Below are 17,708 nucleotides of genomic sequence, written 5' to 3'. Positions count from 1 at the left end.
TGGGGGTGGGTTAGATCGGGGAAGGGAGGGAAAGGTGGGGGGGGGAGGGGGGGACCAAAAAAAAAAGTTCCCCTCCAAGGCCACTCAGAGGGAACGGAGGCAGGCTGCTCGGCTTGGCGCGCGCAGGTTGCACAATCGTGCACCCCCCTGCGCACGCCGACCCTGGATTTTATAACATGCGCGCAGCAGCATGCGCATGTTATAAAATTGGGCGTAGATTTGTTCGCTCTGGGTTGCGTGAACAAATCTGCGCCCTCGCGTAAGTTTAAAGATCTGCCCCTATATTTTGGGGTCAGTGCACATGCTGAGTGTGTGTTAGATTCTTTAGGGAAGATTTTAGCACTTGTGCAAAAACATTTAGTACATCACATGTTACATTCCTTAGCGAACATATACTAAAAATATTTAGTGCATGAGCCCTGTAATCTCAGGTCATTTCTATAAGTTTTGTAAATTCAGAAATATTGATGATAGCTCTTGTCAGCTTATTGTTTTGATCTAAAGAGATAGCATCAGCTATCTATTGCAAACTTACAAGAAGTTATAACAGACAAAAATAACTCACACAGCATTTGTTAACCTCATTTAAAGCAGTCACAAACTTTATACTATGCATGCTACAGATATGATTTATCACGAGTAATAAATGGAGAATTTGCCATCTTCCTTCTCATTTTTCAGATTCAATGTAATACTTGATATTTCCATGTCAGTGGAACATCTGATGGGTTTTGCCCAGTCCTTTGACACGTACCAAACCTTCATGAAAACTGATATGAAGGCAGCAAAAGAGTTTATAGGAAAAACAGAACAAAGGTAAAAAAAATAAATGTAACCCCATCATGAAGCATTTTTTTAAAATGGAGAGCATCATTCCTGGAATCAAGAGCACAAATCATAAAAGGAAACCAAACCTAATATCAATGTGGCAGAAACTCTGTGGTCAGAGGTGACAAAAAAATGGAGCTGGCCACTAGTAGCTACTAGGGATGAGCAGAGAGAAAAGATACGTTGCTATTCGGTATTCGTTGCGCCGGGACCCAAATCCATTGCATCCGTTTTTATAGGGGGAAACCCGATTCGTCCATTAGTTTCATTCAGTATTCGTTTTCCATTAAAGTTGGAAAAACAAAAAAAAAACCCCATCCCAACCCTTTAAATTTAGTTAACTACAACCCCCCACCCTCCTGACCCCCCCAAGACTTGCCAAAAGTCCCTGGTGGTCCAGCGGGGGTCCGGGAGCGATCTCCTGCACTCGGGCTGTCGGCTGCCAGTAATCAAAATGGTGCTGATGGCCCTTTGCCCTTACTATGTCATAGGGGCCGACCAATGGCACCAGTAGCCCCTGTGACATAGTAAGGGCAAAGGGCCGTCGGCTGCCAGTAATCAAAATGGTAGGAGCAATGGACAGCCGGCACCACCTTGTGCTCCTACCATGTGACAGGTGCTGACCAATGGCACTGGTAGCCCCTGTGACATAGTAAGGGCAAAGGCTATTGGTGCCATTTTGAATACCGACAGCTGATGGCCCGAGTGCAGGAGATCGCTCCTGGACCCCCACTGGACCACCAGGGACTTTTGGCAAGACTTGGGGGGGGTTAGGAGGGTGGGGGTTTTAGTTAGTTTTTTTTTATATTCGCTCCTTAAGATTCACAAAAAATTTGGTAATGATATGTTGCATTCGTGGGGGTTCGCCATACAAGATGGTGCCAGCCGTCCATTGCTCCTACCATGTGACAGGGGCCGACCAATGGCGCCGGGTTGCGCGAACAAATCTACGCCCACGCGCATGTTTTAAGATCTGCCCCTAAGGCTGTAGATGGCATAAAAGAAAAACATGGTTCCTTTTCTTGGGTCTGAATTGTTTCTTCTAATTGCAGATTCCTAGATGTAATGGGTGTTTCTTCCACTGAAACCAAAATAGAACTCTCAATGAAGTATTATGGTTTTCTCGCCTGTAAGTCCTCATAAGGAAGATCTTCAGCCAGACCTTCATTATAAAGGAGGGAATATCTGTTCAAAAGAGTCTGACTTATCATGGATCTCATCACCTTCAGCACTTACAATATACTAGCACTTCAGGAAGATACTGCTGTTGTTCTTGAAATTATTCAGACTAAACAGAAATGAAAATCCAATGACAACATTGTAATTAGCTACTTTTAAAGAATTACTAAATATTGGAACAATTTATTTTGGTAAGCTTACAGTTTTCAGGATGTATTTTTTTTATACATCCCGCATCAAAAGTACCTGAATTAGCTCAGATGAGCTCATAGATGTTGATTTTTTTTACCTTACCTCTGTGACGTCTGTCTTGTTTGGCTAGTTTAATTATATATGTTGTTTCATTTCTATAAACCACTGCGACCATGGGAGCATGCCATATAAGAATGTGTTTAAATCAATAAAATACATTTTACCAGTCTGGCATAAGCCACAGAGTTGTCAATTCAGGAAAAATTATATCTATTAAATTCACTGGCAATGCATGGAACTGGACTGATTAAATCAGTGGGGATGTTCTTATATAACAGAACATTAACACTTCATTGTTCAAATTAATATACTACAGGACCAGATGTACCAAAGGGTTTTTTCTCATTTTGTGTCTATGGAAAAAACTCTTAGTATTTATTTATTTATTTATTTAATATCTTTTATATACCGACGAACGTTGGGAACATCTCATCGGTTTACAGAGAACAGAACTTAGCAACAGGCTTTACATTTGTCACATGATTATAATAGGAATAGAAGAAATAACAATAATAACAAAAACAATAACATACGAGTAATATGGAAGTTATACAAGTAATAATTAACTAAGTGGGGTACATGATAGTATATCACAACCTTTCAGACTTACATATTGGGTAAGCCCCTGTAGAAAGCTAGGGTCCATCTTCAGATGCTCAGAGGAGGGGAAAAACTGACTGTGACTCTGGATCAGGATTCTCCAATGGGGAGGCAGTAAAAGAAGCTTCAAGGCCCAAAGAGATCACCAACGATCTTTCAATAAAAGTTCTTCAAACAGTGGGTTGTTTTCCACAATAAAAATATACCTTTACTGAAGTACAAAAATGAAGTAAACAGTATAGAAGTCCAAAAAATACAAGAAACAGTTATTCACAAAGCCAATAAACAGACAGTGCCAAGTAGTTAATGGAGAAAAATCACAAGAAGTCATTTTCTTACACTGCCTGAGTAAGCCAAGTGGGATATGAATTTCTGACAGCTCTCCAGGCTCACTTTCTCCCCAGAACTCCCTTTCTTCCCCAACAGCAGATGCTATGTCTATACATGATTGTTGCAGTCAGCCTCATAGATGAGTCTCCCTTCCCAAGAGGGAAAGTTACCATCCAGAAAACTACTGTAGCTGGGTTCCTTCTGACACACACTCTAACCTTGAAACACCACAGACCAGGAGAACTCACAAAGGTTCTCACAAAAGGAGAGGGTTGAAATCTCTCAACCCTTTTCAGGATATTTTTGGAATCCACACTTAGGCCCCAAGACAGTATCCCTAGTCCTAAGGGCCTGGGCACCCCAAACTTGAGCCCTAGCCACTTTTCCAGGACAGGAAGCAGGACAGGCAGTCCTCTTCCCTTGGAAAGACTACCCCCAAGGACTTCACTTGGAAAGAGAGAACCCAAAGAACAACTCCCTTGGGAGCGACCTGGAATAATCTGAATCATGAGGGCACAGGAGTTTGTTTTGTTTTTTTTAAACAATTGCACTTCCCACTGGGGAATGCCAAACACTCCTACTGTCCTATCACTCCTACTGTCTCTCTGATCCCTGGGTTTGTTGGGACTTTGAGGACTACTAGTAAGAGAAGTTTCTGACCTCCTTACATTTATGTTTTGATTAATTTTCTTGGTTGATCCCAAAAAGTGTGGGTCTCTGTCTAACATTTATATAGGTGTCTCCATGAGGCACTAGAGGGAGGCATCAGCTGAGAGGAGAAAGTAAAAGGTCGTGAGTTGCTGTACTCCTGAAAAGGGTTGAGAGATTTCAACCCTCTCCTTTTGTGAGAACCTTTGTGAGTTCTCCTGGTCTGTGGTGTTTCAAGGTTAGAGTGTATGTCAGAAGGAACCCAGCTACAGTAGTTTTCTGGATGGTAAACTTTCCCTCTTGGGAAAGCTCGGGACCCCCGCCGGGCTCAGGCGTTGCAGTTTCCAGGACAAACCAGGCAGGATTGCAGACGATATCTGGAAGTGCCACAATAAAGGCAAAGACCCTCCTTCCTCCAACGGAGATGTTCGGTCGGAGACAGTCGCCCACGGTTCACCTCTACAGGTTCCACCACGGGAGAAGGTGGTGGTGCTGAAGTTTTAACTGGAGGACTCGGGTTACGCGTGGGGCGCGGTGAAGGAGAGTGGGAAGCCTTTACTTCTAGGTGCCTTTGCCAGAGACGATGATCGATCTTCCCGGTCAGGGAAATCAGGTCCTCTAGAGATATGGGAGTCTCACGGATGGAGAGTTCATCTTTGAAAGCGCAGGAGAGTCCATCTAGGAAGATGGCTTGCAGACAATCTTCTTGCCACCCAAGCTCAGTGGCCATGGTCCTGAACTCCACAGTATACTCAGAAAGGGTCCGTGACCCTTGACGAAGGTGGAATAGGTTATGGCTGGCTATAGCCTGGCGGCCTGGGTCGCCGAAGGTCTGCTTGAAGAGAGCAACAAACTCAGACAACTGGGAAAGTATGGGGTCTGAGCATTCCCATATGGGAGAGGCCCATGCGAGAGCCTTCCCTTCCAGGTGAGACAGGATGAAGGTCACCTTGGTGATTTCCTTCAGAAACAAGGTGGGTTGCAGTGCAAATTGCATGAAGAACTGATTAAGGAAACTACAGCAGGAGCGTGGATCCCCATTGTATCGAGAAGGTGCGGGAAGTGCTAATGATGCCTTGGGAAACATGGAGGCCGATAGGTCCATGGGTTTGGCCAAAGCTGTATCTCGTAGCTGGGAATGAAGCTCTTCCACCGAAGAGGTCAGTGATTCCAGAGCTTGATGATGTTCTTTAATTGTGGCGGCCAAACCCGGTAGGGCCCTGGAGGCGGGAGACTCCGCCGAGTCCATACCCTTGGCAAACTGTTGCACTCGGGGGTGAACCCTTGTCCTGGAACAGTGGAGAACGGCTCACTGGTAGAGACCAGGAAGCACCTGCCCCCAGGGTGCGGAGCACTGGAGGAGACAGAGGCTAGGATGAGCTTCACCACTGGAAGCCCGAGATCCCCCCGGGAGGAGCCCGTAGGGACCCGGGCCACTTGGACTTAGGTGGGCCTCGAAGGATCTCCTGGAGAGGTAGTAGACATGGACAAGAAAGGAGCACGGTCGGGCTTGAGATCGTAGGTCTGATGGAATAAGGAAGACCAGAATAATGTAGGCGATGACAAGACAAAGGACAGAGCCAGAATCAGGAGACATAGTCAATCAGGCAGAGGTCGGAAACCGAGGGTCAGTCTGAGGAGTGGTCAACAATGCAGAGGTCAGGTTCCGGAGGTCAGATGAGGTCAGAAGGCAGGCAGCAGGCAGAGAGGTCAAGGGACAGGTTGAGGTCACTACCAGAGAGACAGTCTGAGGGTACTACCAGGGGAGACGGACAGACGAACACTGGAACAGAAGGACACTGGAACAGTAGGATGCAGGAACAAGGCTGGAACAGTAGGATGCAGGAACAAAGCTGGAACAGAAGGATCCTGGAACGAGACTGGAACAAGGCTTAGAAATGCAGTGACAATCTAGCACAATGCCAACCCAATTGCCAAGGCAAGGAAGTGCAAGCAGGGACTTTCTTAAGTAGTTCCTTCAATCAGTGCGCGCCGTGGAGCTAAGACACGCCCTTGGCCCTACAAGAGGCCAGGCTGTCCGTGCACGCGTAGGGGTGTGGCCAATGCTACGGAAGATGCCGAACTCTGGCGTGAGGCCTGGTGCGCAGTGAAATTCCCGGCGACTGCCACTGCGGGATGTCGGGGCCTGGAAGAGCTTGCGGCTGCCACTGGGGAGGCCAACCCGAGACCTGCAGGAGAGCCAGAGAAGTGAGCCCCGTGCCCGGGCCGGATGCGGACGGGGTGCACAACAGTTATTTCTATGCTTGTTTCGTACGTTTATTTTATTGTATATGTTTTTATGTTTAATGTCTAGACCTTGGTACAGGCAGTCTCTAAATTGTGTAAAGAAATAAATAAGTGATTGGTTTGCTGGTACTGCTAGTCCTACTTTTGTCGCTAAAGTCACAGATAGACAAACAATTCACATAAGCAACACAAGCGAACGAGAGGCAGATCTGACTTCTACACTGAGGTGGAGTAATGTATCTGGTGCAGATAAAAATAAAAGCCATACAGCTAGGTGAGTGAATAAATATCTGGTTGGGGCAGCAGAGGCATCTGATATTGGAAAATATTGGAGGGCTCTACCCATTCTTCATTTGAAATTTCTTTATTCGGGACTTAAAAATTATCTTTTTGAGAGTTTGTACATCGAAAAGTGGCCAAATACTCTCTTTCACAGCAGTAGACATTCTGGAATACCCAATATTTGCCTGCAATTTGCCTTCTAGAGGCCAAAACCACAGCAGTAAATCATTCATAAGAACATAAGAAATTGCCTTGCTGGTTCAGACCAAGGGTCCACCAAGTCCAGCATCCTGTTTCCAACAGAGGCCAAACCAGGCCACAAGAACCTGGCAAGTACCCAAACACCAAGAAGATCCCATGCTACTGATGCAATTAAAAGCAGTGGCTATTCTCTAAGTAAACTTGATTAATAGTAGTTAATGGAATTCTTCTCCAAGAACTTATCCAAACCTTTTTTTGAACCTAGCTACACTAACTTTACTAACCACATCCTCTTGCAACAAATTCCAGAGTTTAATTGTGCGTTGAGTGAAAAAGAATTTTCTATGATTAGTCTTAAATGTGCTACTTGCTAACTTCATAGAATGTCCCCTAGTCCTTCTATTATCCGAAAGTGTAAACAACCGATTCACATCTACTCATTCAAGACTTCTCAAGATCTTAAAGACCTCTATCATATCCTCCCTCAGCCATCTGTTCTCCAAGCTGAACAGACCTAACCTCTTCAGCCTTTCTTCATAGGGGAGCTGTTCCATCCTCTTTATCATTTTGGTTGCCCTTCTCTGTACCTTTTCCATCGCAACTATATCTTTTTTGAGATGCGGAGACCAGAATTGTACACAATATTCAAGGTGCGGTCTCACCATGGAGCAATACAGAGGCATTATGACATTTTCCGTTTTATTAACCATTCCCTTCCTAATAATTCCTAACATTCTGTTTGCTTTTTTGACTGCTGTAGCACACTGAACTGACAATTGTAAAGTATCATCCACTATGATGTCTAGATCTTTTTCCTGGGTGGTAGCTCCTAATATGGAACCTAACATCGTGTGTAACTACAGCAAGGGTTATTTTTCCCTAAATACAACACCTTGCACTTGTCCACATTAAATTTCATCTGCCATTTGGATGCCCAATCTTCCAGTCTTGCAAGGTCCTCCTGTAATGTATCACAATCCACTTGTGATTTAACTACTCTGAATAATTTTGTAATGTCCACAAATTTGATAACCTCACTCGTCGTATTCCTTTCCAGATCATTTATATACATATTGAAAAGCACTGGTCCAAGTAATTTGTTTAAAGTTAAATAAAAACTGAAGTTTACCTTTCATTAAGAGGTCAATATACAGTCATTTAACCAGATAAGCCACAAGTTAACCAGCTAAATGGTAATATTTTGAATATTGGGGCACATAGCCAACTAAATTATAGCTAGATAAATCATTATCTGGCTATTATTTAGCCAGATCAAAAAAAGAGTTGTTCCATGATGGGATATAGTTATCTGGCTGTCTTAGTCTATTTTCAACTGGCTAAGTTAACCAGATAATTGGGGTTCTGGAGTTGTGACAGGTACTGGGTAGGTGGGAGAGTTAGAATTAGGGTGTAAGGGGAAGAGAATGGAGGGGACTTATTTTTAATTGGATTTATGGGGGAGGGGGAGAGGGAGCGGCCAGTGTCGATAATTTAATTTTCATTTTTAAATTTACTATTGGAAGGGTATGGAAAAGGGGGGTCGGACAACTAGGGCCTTTGAGAAATTTATAGGGGGGGAGGGGAAGTGGAATCCAGTTTGGATGCCCTCGCTCAATATATATATATTTTTTAAATCCCTATTGCCACTTAACTGGCAATATTCTTTTTAACATAATATAATGGAGCATGCTGGACATAGCTGGATAACTTTATACCTAACTGCCGGTTAGCTTTAAAGTTATCCAGCTAAAGGTTGCTTGATAACTTTATTTGGGTATATTCGATGGAATGTTTCTCTCATTGAATATCCAGGATAACCCAATAAGTTAGTCATTTTAAGGCTTTTTGAATATTTGCCCCTTAATTGTTGAAGCAAGATATATTTGTAAAACTGTAAATAATGCACACATGCACATTATACTATGAGCACAGCGCCATCTGGTGGCTGTCTCTTATATGCTCTCTATGACAAACCAACAAAGGGGCTGACTCACCTATTTAGGGCCTGACTCTTTAATGCTTTTCTCCTGTTCTGTATCAATGGGAAAAGATAGTGATGAATCAGGCCCTTTAGAGGTTTGAAAGGATGCTAGATCAAGTGAGTTTGAAAATAGGTCTCTTAGAAGACTAAATAGAGAGAAATAGACTATAATAACAATGAGGGATTTGGGCAAATCCCTCTCCACGGGATGGAACGCAGGGGCATCGTTAGCCCTGGACACACAGGGCCCATGCCTCGAGTCAAAACCTTAGTGCCCAGAGCTCCGAGTCAAAACCTTAGTGCCTTGAGAGTCAACTTTAGCTCTTGCTATGGAGGAGGCTGCAGCACAGCTGTGTTGGCAGGGCCCGCATAGTACATAGAGGAGGAGGAGGTGATTACTGTGTAGGCCGGAGGCCCGAGGAGGAGGGGCTGCAGCTATGTCAGCAGGGTCGCATGGCCTAAGGAAGAAGAGGTGTCGGCTGGGTTATGTACACCAAGGAGGAGGGGCTGCAGCTGGTAGCTTTGTTGACCAGGCCCACATAACCCGAGGAGGAGGAGGAATCAACTGCTGTGTCGGCTGCCCTGCAGGTCTGAAGAAACAAGGCTGCTCCTACCAGCACCCTAAACACTGGGGAAAGAGCATTTGTGTGCATGTGTAGGAGGGACAAAGACCATGAGTGTGCATGTGTGCATGTTAGACAGAGCATAAGTGTGTATGTATGTGTGTGAGAGAGACAGAGCATGAGTGTGCATGTGAAAGAGCATAAGTGTGTGAGTGGGTGAGAGAGATGAGACAGAGCATGAGTGTGTGTGTGTGTGAGACAGCATGCGTATGTATGTGTGCATGTGTGTGAGAGATGGAGACAGAGCATAAGTGTGCGCGTGAGACAGAGCATAAGTCTGTATGTGTGCATGTGAGAGTGAGAGACAGAGGATTTATTTATTTATTTTTATATTCCGGTTTTCAGCACTTCAGAGCAGATTACATTCAGGTACTGTAGGCATGTCCCTATCTCCAGAGGGCTTACAATCTAACTGGGACATGCATCAAACCATGATAGTGCTGTGACATGCTTTAAACAGCATATATCATGTGATAGAATGTGATATTTAACATGTCCCAGCCCTGGTACCCTCTCTATTACAATGACCTTTTTTACATGCAATTTACATGTATAAATAATGCAAATATATGCAAAGAATGTCATTAATAAACAATTTTATGTTAACATTTCATCACGGCCATCTGAGAAAATGGTCAGCTGCAATAAAATAAAATAACACCACCTATTTGAAATGTGGTAAATGGGAGGCGGGAACCCTGGACCCTAATTCGAGTCTGAAGGAACCTACCTCACATTTAAAGTGCAGGCAAAAAAAAAAAAAAGTTGAGTGGGGGTTAGGGCAACCCAACAAGTCCAGCGTGCAAGAAACAATAATAAAGTTCATCAATAATTTTATAATAGATTTTTAATTGAACCAAGATCTCAACTATTATTCATGGCAACTCCATATATCTTCAAGGATACAAGTGAAAGAGTCCCCCGACACGGTCCGTGTTTCGCGGTCGCTGCATCGGGAGGGACCCACAGAATTAGTTTCATCTACAACATATAAAGAGTGATAGACGATGAACCGTATGAATGGCCATTCAAAATTAATACAGAATACAAGAAAGCATACCTTATGTGTTCATCCTGGAGCGCATCGGCTCGTACATTAAGTCACTTATTTAAAGAAGCAGTTTGGCGCCAAGGACAGGAAATATCGCGATAGTATCACAAACAATCGCGATAGAATCACAGATCACAAATCAGCATACAACCACGCCCCCACTGTAGGCAATTCAGCTGAACAAGAACCACTCGATATCTTTATTAAGACCTTTTGGATGGACAGAAGACAGTTTGAAAATCCATTTTTGTTCCCGTCTACCTAGGATTTCAGAATAGTCCCCTCCCCGAAACGGGGGTGTCACAACCTCCAAAACTGAAAATCTTAAATCAGTGATGCAATGATGATGTTGAACCCAGTGTGTGACAAGGGGTTCATCCATCCTAAGTAGACGGATATTCGAACAATGTTCTATAATACGGGTCTTGACCATCCTCGAGGTCTTACCCACATATAGTAAGGGGCAGGGGCACTGTACAGCATATACCACACCCCGGGTGGTACAGTCCGAGCTATTCCGTAACTTAAACCTGAACCCAGTATTAGGATGAATAAAAGAGTCTGACAGGGCAGTGTGGCTGCACATAGTACAATGACCACACGGGCCATGTTGACCCTCCCTGCTCTCCACTATTGGTCTGTTGAAACTGGCATGTACTAGCTGGTCCCGGAGATTATTCCCTCGCCTGAAAGTGAACCGCAGCGGTCCCTGAAAAAGCGATGATAAGGACAGATTTTCCCAATGTCTACGGATCATTGCTGCAATAGCTTTGCTAGCAGTAGAAAAAGGTAAAATACAATTAAAGCACTGATCCTCATCAGCCACAGGGGGAAGAAATAACCAATCACGATTGGTGTACAAAGCTCTTTTAAAAGCCTTTTTCACCACGCGGAGAGGATAACCTCTATCCAAAAACCGCTGAGACATCAGCTTAGATTGTTCCACAAAATCAGTACGGGATGAGCACAAACGCTTTAATCTTAAAAATTGCCCCGTGGGAATATTATCCTTCAAAGGTTTAGGGTGACAGCTAGAATATGCCAGTAACGTATTCCTATCAGTTTCCTTTCTAAATAGGGTGGTCACATATTGGTCCTCTTCTACGGAAATGATAATATCAAGAAATGCAATTTTTTCGGGATGAATACAGAAATTAAACTGAATGTGTGGGTTCAGAGAATTTAACCAGTCAAAAAACATCAAAAATTGAATATCTGATGTTTTTTGACTGGTTAAATTCTCTGAACCCACACATTCAGTTTAATTTCTGTATTCATCCCGAAAAAATTGCATTTCTTGATATTATCATTTCCGTAGAAGAGGACCAATATGTGACCACCCTATTTAGAAAGGAAACTGATAGGAATACGTTACTGGCATATTCTAGCTGTCACCCTAAACCTTTGAAGGATAATATTCCCACGGGGCAATTTTTAAGATTAAAGCGTTTGTGCTCATCCCGTACTGATTTTGTGGAACAATCTAAGCTGATGTCTCAGCGGTTTTTTGGATAGAGGTTATCCTCTCCGCGTGGTGAAAAAGGCTTTTAAAAGAGCTTTGTACACCAATCGTGATTGGTTATTTCTTCCCCCTGTGGCTGATGAGGATCAGTGCTTTAATTGTATTTTACCTTTTTCTACTGCTAGCAAAGCTATTGCAGCAATGATCCGTAGACATTGGGAAAATCTGTCCTTATCATCGCTTTTTCAGGGACCGCTGCGGTTCACTTTCAGGCGAGGGAATAATCTCCGGGACCAGCTAGTACATGCCAGTTTCAACAGACCAATAGTGGAGAGCAGGGAGGGTCAACATGGCCCGTGTGGTCATTGTACTATGTGCAGCCACACTGCCCTGTCAGACTCTTTTATTCATCCTAATACTGGGTTCAGGTTTAAGTTACGGAATAGCTCGGACTGTACCACCCGGGGTGTGGTATATGCTGTACAGTGCCCCTGCCCCTTACTATATGTGGGTAAGACCTCGAGGATGGTCAAGACCCGTATTATAGAACATTGTTCGAATATCCGTCTACTTAGGATGGATGAACCCCTTGTCACACACTGGGTTCAACATCATCATTGCATCACTGATTTAAGATTTTCAGTTTTGGAGGTTGTGACACCCCCGTTTCGGGGAGGGGACTATTCTGAAATCCTAGGTAGACGGGAACAAAAATGGATTTTCAAACTGTCTTCTGTCCATCCAAAAGGTCTTAATAAAGATATCGAGTGGTTCTTGTTCAGCTGAATTGCCTACAGTGGGGGCGTGGTTGTATGCTGATTTGTGATCTGTGATTCTATCGCGATTGTTTGTGATACTATCGCGATATTTCCTGTCCTTGGCGCCAAACTGCTTCTTTAAATAAGTGACTTAATGTACGAGCCGATGCGCTCCAGGATGAACACATAAGGTATGCTTTCTTGTATTCTGTATTAATTTTGAATGGCCATTCATACGGTTCATCGTCTATCACTCTTTATATGTTGTAGATGAAACTAATTCTGTGGGTCCCTCCCGATGCAGCGACCGCGAAACACGGACCGTGTCGGGGGACTCTTTCACTTGTATCCTTGAAGATATATGGAGTTGCCATGAATAATAGTTGAGATCTTGGTTCAATTAAAAATCTATTATAAAATTATTGATGAACTTTATTATTGTTTCTTGCACGCTGGACTTGTTGATTTGATTGTTGTGCAAGCTCCCTTTGCTTCATGTTTCTGCTTGGTTAGGGCAACCCCCCAGCTCAACCCAGGGCCACCACTTGAAGTGGCTTCAACTGCCCAAAAGTAAAAAAAATAGAATACTGTGCCCATGCAGTGATGGACCCCATCCCCCACTTCCTCCCCAAGGTAAAAGCATTAATTGGGATTCAGGGGTTCTCAACCCCCTCTCCCTCAGGAAAAAGCACTCATGGGGATTCAGGGGTCACCAACTCCTCTCCTCTTCCCCAAAAGTGTCTAATTAAAAAATGTCTGGTCCCGGCCCCCCTGCCACCCTCTCGAACCTGCAGCCACTCCCCTCCCCCACTCTCCCATACCCCTCCCACCCCTGAACCTTACAAAGCTGTCTCAGGTCCCTTTTTCCATTGTTGCACTGTATTCAGAGTCTGGCTTTTTCAGTTTTAAGGTGAATTTGCGTGTTTCTGCTTATATTTTATGGTCTCTTTCGTCTGTGTTTGGAGAGGGTTTGTCCAGGTTCTGCACATGTGACCAAGATGAGGTATTTTGCTAGCATGTAGTTTCTGCATAGAGATATATAGCAGCTTGTTCTGTTTTCCTGATAGGAGATGTACTGGTGTTGTAGGTTCTGGTATAATATTTGGCTTGCTGTGTTTCCTTTTCATAGGTAGTGTTGTTTCTATTTGAGTGCTGACAGTTAGTGCAATACTGGAATGGAAGTTTTACTATATTGTAAATGTAATTCACTTTTTGTTTTTTTTTAGAGGATTCGTTGCCAATTTGTTGTCAGCCTTGAATTAAAGACAGCACAATTTTTAAATCTTCGCAGTACTGCGAACGAAAGCCTGAATGTAAGTGGCTGTGTGCTGCTGTATCTCCCTCAGCCAGCTGAGTTCAGTGAAGAGTTTAGATGATTGATGTACTCATAATATTTCCGTAACATTGGGAAAAATGATCCATGTATCCATATTACAGATTTGCATACATAATTAAAGGAATGCATGCATCTATGCAGATTATGCTCTGTCATTCTTATGGTGTTTCAAATAGATTCATGAATGCATCACTCATCATTGATAGCCCTGTTGGGTCTGTTGATCCATTGCCCGCTTGTCCATTACCACTGTCCTGAGGATACCAGAACAGAAAGATGAGACAGAGAAGGCAGATTGAGGGGCAGTAGTGGCACAATTATGTACATGAAGGGAGGATCAGATGTCTCCCCTTTCCCCGGTCCTCAAGGGGCTAATTCTAACCGGTGTAAATGTTGCAACCCAGGGAGAAGGGAGGCGGAACAAAAAGATCTATGGGCCCATACCTTGGATCTTTGAAGTATCTAGCAACAACCCTGGCAGAATGCATCATCTTCCTCATTTAAATATGCTTGAGGTTCATTATTTCTTTTCAGGCATGCAGAATCACTCCGATGATGTCAGGAACATCTAGAACTGGGCAGAGGAAGCCCGCAGAGCTTGACCCCCAGCTTCCCGTTCCTTCTGCTGGTGTGATTCTGCCTACTCCTTATGTTGTTGTCTGGAGGAGACACTTTAGCCAAACCTGTTGCAGAGAGGAAAGATACTACCAGCTGTAAAAAAAAAAAGAATTGCAGCCTGCTTCTGAGTCTTTGGAGGAGAGCTTGGCTGGTGGTTTGCTGATGAAGCAGCTTTCAGGTGGTTCTCCATGCCAATGTGATTCAGCCCCCACCCTGTGATGTCATCTGAGGAAGACTCTTAAACCAACCCCACAATGAGGGAGAGTTTAAGAGTCGCGCGTGGACACATGTGCGCCAACGCACACACATGGACGCAGCAAATTTTAAAACATACGTGCAAATAGGCATGTACATGTGGGCCCTATTGACATGTGCACGTGTGCGCAAATTCTGCCTTGCTTGCGTAAGTGGGGGGATTTTACCAGACGAGCATGCCGACACCAGAACCCATTTTCCCATTTTGTTCCCAATTCGCCCAGATAACCAATTGGCCTTCCTACCCCCCCCCCCCCCCCCGTTACATTGCCTACCTTTTACCCTGTTAGGCCAGACCCCCTAAACCTTGCTAAGTAACATATTTTATTTTATTTTATGACTTACATGCAGCCCACAACAGAAGTAAAGTTACGCGATCGGGACCCCGGCGCGCGCTTGTGTGCATAAATAGGTATGTGCAGAAATCATTCCTCAGCCCTGGCCTGCACCTGCCCCGCCCACATCCTGCCCCTTTTTACCGAAAATATTCGGGCCTTTCAAAATCCGCGCGACACGCGCACATCCGAGTCGTGCATACCTCCCAGTTTTGGCAAGCACAAGCCTTTTAAAATCAATCAGAATATGAGTGGGTCCCTTCCAAAGGGACAAAACTAAGGGGTTTGCTCCTTTGTAGGCTGGAACTGGGGGCTGGCGTTACTTAGTGGTGTCAGGCGGGTTGAGGGTTTTGAGATATGGTTGGATGGGCAGGTTTATGGCCTAGTCTTCCTCGTGAGGTACATCACCTATGATTCGGCATCCCTGGTCGCAGAGACCATGGCCTGTAGAGGTGTAGCTAAGCATGGACTGCACTTAAGACATTTATTTCTTTTTCAAGCTCACTTTCTACGGTTTCCCTTAGAAAGACCCTGTTGAATGGGAGGAAACTAGATAAGATTGCCTATTATGAGAGGACCCAGTTTAAAAAGTTGCCAAAAGGGGGGGGTGGGGTTTATGTTTTTTCTGAGATACATAATGTTAATATAAAGTGTGATTATTTTTATCCAAACATTCTTCTGCTGGAAATATTATAATGTCTCAAGCTTTAGTAAACTGAATCCAAAAATGAATAACAGAACGAGTAGGTGGTGTCTGTAGGAAATACTCTGAGGATTTCCCATTTTTCTGTTTGTCATGGAATCTACAACTTGTCTGGTCTTTGATGCAATTTTTCATAGCTGTACAGCTGGATTTTTCGGCTGTTCAAATTGCTGAGAAATCCTATTAGTTTCAAATACCGTACACTATTTTCTATTAGAATGATGCTTTCATGTCATATGTTTTAGTTTGCATTATACTTTATTATCACCGACTAAAATATTAATATGTAGCTGTAAATCAGTTGTGCTCAGCTATTGTTTTCTGGTAGAACAAGTTATGCAGTAACCAAAGTTTCTTAAAGGAAAATGTTTTTAGACTGTACCATAATCGGGCGGAAGGAATCACAGACTCCTGTTTCAGTTTCATAAGGAATGTTAACTCGGTGGTATAACTTGCTAAAAAAAAAATGCTTCTGTGTGGAAAATAAATCTCAGTTTAGTTTATCTAGACCCTAGATGGCATATTTGTGTAAAAATCATTATTGTTAGTTTTCTCTAATTATATCTTCCTCCCCTCTAAACTTGCTTCCTTGCAGGAACTTTGTATCAAAGTTTGCACTTTGGATTTGGAGGAAAATAGCTTTTCATTCCCTGCTCCTGTGTTAAAAATTTAGAACAGGAATCTCATTTTTAAATTTAAAAAGTGGTACTTCACTGCAGGAAAGTGTGTCAGCAGATTTCTCTAAATCTTAAATAGAAAACTATCAGGTCGATACAGTAACGTGCGGTTGAAGATTTCCCGTCTGTAACGTGCTGGGAGCACACAATACAGACGAGTAAGGCGATCCAGCGATACAGTCTCCAGTTTCACACGTCCATAGCGCTTCTTAAAATAGACACATAACCCTTTCCGCACGCAGCATGTATATGATGTGTAAATGAACGAATTAGCTGTATAATGAAGGAATTAGCTATTCCCCTCTGATACTGTAACGGGCGCTGATACTATCTCCTCAGTAACCTGCTGTTTTGCCACGGCCTTAACGTGTTAGTTTACCGCCTCCCCCTAGTAGGTGTTAGGACTGTGAGTCTTGTAACAAATCCATCGACACCACTTAAGATACTCAAACACAATAAAAAACAATTAAAAAAAAAAGCGATACAGAGATGATCGAGAAAATGTAATGCTGTGGGACACATAAAAACCTGTCAGAAAAAAAAAAAAATTTTAAATACCTGTCACTTTCCGAATCGTGCGGTCATCCAGGCAGCGGCGGGAGCCGGAGGGCCACGTGGGTCCAGGCGGCCGGCGGCGGGAGCCGGGTGTTCGATCGAGGCCGCGGGCGCGTGGGCGCGTGTTCGATCGAGGCCGCGGGCGGGTGGGCGCGTGTTCAATCGAGGCCGCGGGCAGGTGGGCGCCTGTTCATCCAGGCGGCGGGGGCGGGTGGGCGCGCGTTGGTTTCAGGTGGGCGGCGGCAGCGGCAGCGGGATCCGGGGGGCGGGTGGGCGCGTGTTCAATCTAGGCCGCGGGCCGGGTCGCACAGGTGCGCATTCATTCAGGCGGAGGGAGCCGGCGGCGAAAGCGGCCTCCGGCAGCCCCCCACTCTGGAATTTGTTGCCAGAGGATGTGGTTAGTGCAGTTAGTATAGCTGTGTTTAAAAAAAGATTGGATAAGTTCTTGAAGGAGAAGTCCATTACCTGCTATCAATTAAGATGACTTAGAAAATAGCCACTGCTATTACTAACAACAGTAACATGGAATAGACTTAGTGTTTGGGTACTTGCCAGGTTCTTATGGCCTGGTTTGGCCACTGTTGGAAACAGGATGCTGGGCTTGATGGACCCTTGGTCTGACCTGGTATGGCATGTTCTTATGTTCTTATCTTACGTCTCGTTTCCCCCTAACATTACCATACCAATTTGAATGCAGGTTAGTACGTAGATCCATGCTTCTGCTGGGCAAACTAGGCGGCTGCCTAGGAGCGCCAGACTTTTTGGGGCAGCAAGATCCCTGCCAGCG

The 17,708-nt window shown here is 44.2% G+C and overlaps 1 long non-coding RNA gene across 1 annotated transcript; it reads left to right on the top strand.

Moving 5' to 3' along the window:
- Window positions 1-237: 237 nt before the first annotated feature.
- On the top strand, window positions 238-2,428 carry LOC115093236. The gene is made up of 2 exons (XR_003857243.1): window positions 238-816; window positions 1,881-2,428. It is a non-coding gene; the product is annotated as an uncharacterized LOC115093236 (long non-coding RNA).
- The last annotated feature ends 15,280 nt before the right edge of the window (window positions 2,429-17,708 follow it).

The sequence above is a fragment of the Rhinatrema bivittatum genome, chromosome 6 (assembly GCF_901001135.1).
Source record: "Rhinatrema bivittatum chromosome 6, aRhiBiv1.1, whole genome shotgun sequence".
NCBI lineage: Eukaryota > Metazoa > Chordata > Amphibia > Gymnophiona > Rhinatrematidae > Rhinatrema > Rhinatrema bivittatum.
This window is presented reverse-complemented; position numbering and strand designations above follow the sequence as displayed.